This window comes from Nannospalax galili, unplaced genomic scaffold, assembly GCF_000622305.1.
Source record: "Nannospalax galili isolate Female #2095 unplaced genomic scaffold, S.galili_v1.0 scaffold553, whole genome shotgun sequence".
Lineage (NCBI taxonomy): Eukaryota > Metazoa > Chordata > Mammalia > Rodentia > Spalacidae > Nannospalax > Nannospalax galili.
In genome coordinates, this window is record NW_008336313.1 from 1,779,891 (window position 1) to 1,784,751 (window position 4,861).

Sequence of the window (4,861 nt, forward strand, 5' to 3'; positions counted from 1 at the left end):
TTACAGTTCTGAGTTTTTAAAGAAAGATTTTTCTTAAAATCAATTATATTACTCCAAATTAATGTCAAGTTTTATGTTAAATTTTGGGTAACATATTTTAAGAAAAATTTTGCCTAAAAAACTTTCTTGCTAGTCCCTTAGGAGCATAGCCTGAACAGAGGATGTAGTTCAGTGGTAGAGTGTCTGCTTAGCATGCATAGGGTTCAGTCCTTAATACTGGGGCAGTGAGGGGTGGGGGGAGTCCTGAATATGCCATATTTTGTTTTTCACTGGATTTATAGACATGTGTGAGGTCATGTCGTTTTGCAGTATCAGAAATGCAGAGGAGAAACCAAAACGACGTGCTATGCAGTAGAATCAACTTTAGATCATTCAGGTACTAGTAGTGTGAAGAGGTAGCCATCCCATTTATTCTGTGACCGAAGCCAACGTGTGCAGTAATGAAAATTCCAAATCCTGGTGAGGTTAAATAATGTGTCTAAGGTCACACACACAAGACACAGAGGCTGGGTTTAAACCCGCAGCCTAATTTCAGAGCTTATCTTCTTTTTAAGATCTTATTGTATTTATAATTACATGTATGTGTGTGTGTCTGTGTTAGTGTTTGCACGTATGTGAGTGTAGCTGCCGGTAGAGACCAGAAGAGGGTGTTGGATCACCTGGAGCCAGAGTTACAGGAAGTTGTGAGCCACCAACATGAGTCATAGGTACTGAACTCAGGTCCCCTGCAAGAGCAGTATGTACTCTTAACCAATGAGCCATCTCTCCAGCCACAAGAGCTTGCATTTTTTATTACTACTCCATTTAGCAGGATGTCTATGAGCACTTGGGCTTGGTGCCCAGGTGCATTGTAATTTTGGCACTTTATACTTAAAAGGAGAATGTGGGAAGTAGGTTGAGGAGAATATGGGGATTAGTAAGAAAAGCTGGGATTTATTAGGGGTTGTTTCAGATTTCTGTGTGTCATTCATGTGAAGCTCTCTGGAAGAGAGTTGGACAAACAGATTCAATTCTAAAGCAAAACCATGTTATTTGGGCAGTTGTTTTACTTGTAAGCATTCTGGTTATGGTACAAATATAATTCAAATTTCTGTTATTTGAGATTTACCAAGACATCAGAACCAATTGTAAGTTAAGAGAAAGAAGCTTGTGACTGAGCATGGCGGTATACACCTTGAGTGGTAGAAGTGGTAGTATCAGGAGCTTGAAATAAAGTTTACTTGGTCTGCATCTTCAAAATAAGTACTTTTCAGTCTTTGTGGTTTAGATTAACTTTTCCTCTGGCATTAAACTTCTCAGTCAGCCAGAGTAGAGCTATTGGGAGGTGGTAGAAGCCTTAAAAGAAAGATCCTTTGAGGAGGGCCTTAGATCATGGGAGACACACCTTAGAAAGAGTCTTGGGGCTAGAGGAATGACTCAATGGATAAAAAACACTTGGTACTCTTGCAAAGAACCAAGATTTGGTTCCCAGCACCATATGGTACTCACAACTGTCTGTAACTTTTTAAAAATATTTTATTTATTATTTTTATTTTGTGGTACATGTGTATTGCCTTCATGTAAGTGTACCCATGTCGTGCAGTGCCCATGGAGGACAGAAGAGGCTGGGAACTGGAGTTACAGATGGTTGTTAGCCACCATGTGGGTGCTGGGAATGGAACCTGGGTCCTCTGTAAGAACAGTCAGTTCTCTTAACTGCTGAGCCATCTCTGTAGCCCCAAGTGGTAGAGGTTTTTTATGAATTAAGTCAGTGACTTGGGTGTGTGTGCATGTATGAGATGTATGTGTAGTGTGTGTGTGGTGTGGAACCCATGTCTTCTGCAAGAACAGTCAGTGTTCTTAACCGCTGAGCCATCTCTCCAGCTCCAACTGTCTGTAACTTTAATTCCAGGTAATTTTATGCCTTCTTTCAGCCTCTGTGGGCACCATGTATGCATTTATATACATGCAGACAAAACACTCATACACATAAAATAATTTTTTAAAAGAAAGGCTCTATTTTTTCCTTCCTCCCTCTCTCCCTCCTCCCTTCCCTTCCCCTTTATCTCTTTCTTTCTCTCCCTCTCCCTCCTGCTTTCTCATAGGGCCTCACACTATAGTCCAGGCTGGCCTCAAATTCACTGTAATTCTGACTCAACCCCACAAGCACTGGAGTAAGCCACAGAAGAGTGAGCCACCATGCCCACAAAAAATTTGTGTGGTGTCTGCCTAGGAATTGAACTTCATCTAGCTCATGATATAAGCAGTTTTATTCTGCCACATATTCATGCCACATGATAAGCTGCCTTGATATAGGTCCAAAAGTAATGGAGTCGATAAATCATGGACTGAAACTTCCAAAGTTGTGAGCCAAAATCAATCTTTTCTTTTTTTTTTAAAGTTGATTTTTCTCTTTTAGTTGTTACAGTAACAGAAAACTGGCAAAAAAAAATCCAATACTACATAAAATAAATATTCACACCACTAGGATTAAGTAGAGCTAATTTCAGGAATATTAAGTATCCTCAGGGTTAGTGACAGCTCAGCAGGTAAAGGTGTTTGCTGCCAAGCATGACAGTAAGTTCAATCCCTGGAATCCATATGGTGGAAGGAGAGAATTGATTCCTATATGTTTTCTTCTTATCTCTCAGTTCACACCATCACATGTACACACACACATACATACATGTACTTGCAACAAATAATAATAACAAATATAAAAAGAATTTGAGCATCCTCATTGACTTCTTACTATGCCCAAAATAATTTACTGAGCAATTTCTGAGGTTAAATGGATGAGGTCTGAGGATTGGGTTAGGGTTAGGGTTAGGGTTAGGGTTAGGGCTAGGGTTAGGGTTAGGGTTAGGTCTAGGTCTAGGCCTAAGTCTAGGTTTAGGGCTAGGTCTAGGGCTATGTCCATGGATATAGTTAGGGCTTAGGTTAGGGCTAGGTTTAGTGTTAAGGCTAAGACTACTGCTAGTGTTAGGGTTAGGTTTAAGAGCTAGGGTTGGGGTTGGACATAAGGTTAGGGCTGGTGCTAGGGTTAGAGTTAGAGATAGGGTTAGGACTAGGGTCAGGGCTAGGCCTTGGGTTTGGGCTAGAATTAGAGCTAGGTTTAGGGTTAGTGCAAGGATTACAGTTAGTTAGGATTAGAGTTAGGATTAGGGATAGGGTTAAGGTTAGGGTCAGGGTTAGAGCTAGGGCCAGGGTTAGAACTAGGTTAAAGGCTAGGTTTAGGGTTAGGATTCCGTTAGGACTAGGGTTAAGGCCATAATTAGGACTAACGTGAAGGTTAGTTTTAGGGTTAGGGTTAAGGTTAGGGTTAGTACTAAAGTTAGGGATAGGGTTAGGGTTAGGCCTAGGGCTAGAGCTAGGACTAGGACTAGGACTAGGACTAGGGCTATGGCTAGGGCTAAGACTAGGGCTAGATCTAGGGTTAAGTCTTCTGTTAGCCCTAGGGCTATGGTTATGGTTAGAGTTAGAATTAGGGCTAGGTTTAGGGTTAGGTTAAGATTAGACCTAGGCATAAGTTTAAGGTTAAGGTTAGAATTAGGGATAAGTTTATGATTAGGACTAGGTTTAGGGCTGCAATTAGGGCAGGGTTAGGGCTAAGGTTAGGGCTTGGTTTAGGGTTAGGGCTAGGGCTAGTTTTAGGTTTAGGGCTTTGGGAAGGTTAGGGTTTGATTTAGGGCTAGGGTTGTTTTAGCATCTACAGGTCAGAAATAGTGTTCATGAGGCTAGAGAGATGGCTCGGCCTTTAAGAGCACTGGCTGCTCTTGCAGAGGATCTGGGTTCAATACCCAGCACTCACATGGTCTGTAACTCCAGTTCCAGGTGAATTGGATACCCTTTTCTGACCTCCGAGGGCACTGGGTGACATGGTGCACACATATACATGCAGGCAATATACTCATACAGATAAATTAAAATAATAAATAATTTTTAAAGGAAGAAATAGCATTCATTATATAATGCCATTAATTTTCTAATGTCCCGTCAGTGGTCAGTTGTATTAGCCAAGGTTCTTCAGAGACATAGAAATAACAGGAGATAGGAGATGAGATTTGGGGCGTGGGGGGTTAGGTACTTTTTTGTTGCTGTGATAAAATACCATTACCAAGGCAACTTATAGAAGAAAGAGTTTATTTAGTCTTACAGTTCCAGAGGGATTAGTCATCATGATGGGGAGGCATGGCTGAAAGTGGCAAGCATGGTGGTTGTCTTAGTTTGTTCTTCATTGCTGTGACAAAACACTCTGACCAGTACCAACTTGGGGAGGAAAGGGTTTATTTGTCTTACATCTCCCAGGTCGCACGCAGTTCATCAGGGAGCCCAGGGTAGGAACTCAGGGCAGGAACTTGGAGGCAGGAACTGGAGCACAGGCCATGGAGGAACGCTGCTTACTGGCTTGCTCCCCTGGCCCCTGCTCAGCCTATTATCTTATGCAACACAGGCCCACCTGCCCAGGGGTGGCACCACCCACAGTGGGCTGGGCCCTCCCACATCACTCATCAAGAAGATGCCCCTCAGACATGGCCACAGGCCAGTCCAATAGAGGCAATTCCCCAACTGAGGCTCCCTCAACCCAGGTGTGTCAAGTTGACACTAAAGCTATCCAGCACAGTGGTAGGAGCCAGAAGCTGAGAATTCACATCTTCAACAGCAAAGGCCAAACAGAGAGCAAACAAGAAGTGGGGCAAGGGTACGAACTCTCAAAGCCCACCCCCAGGGATACACTTTGCCCAGCAAGGCCACACCTCCTAAAGATACCATGACCTTCCCAAACAGTGCCACCAACTGGGTACAAAATGTTCAAATACTCGAGCCTAGGGGAAACATTTCTCATTCAAACCACAATATATATGAGGGGGAGACATATATA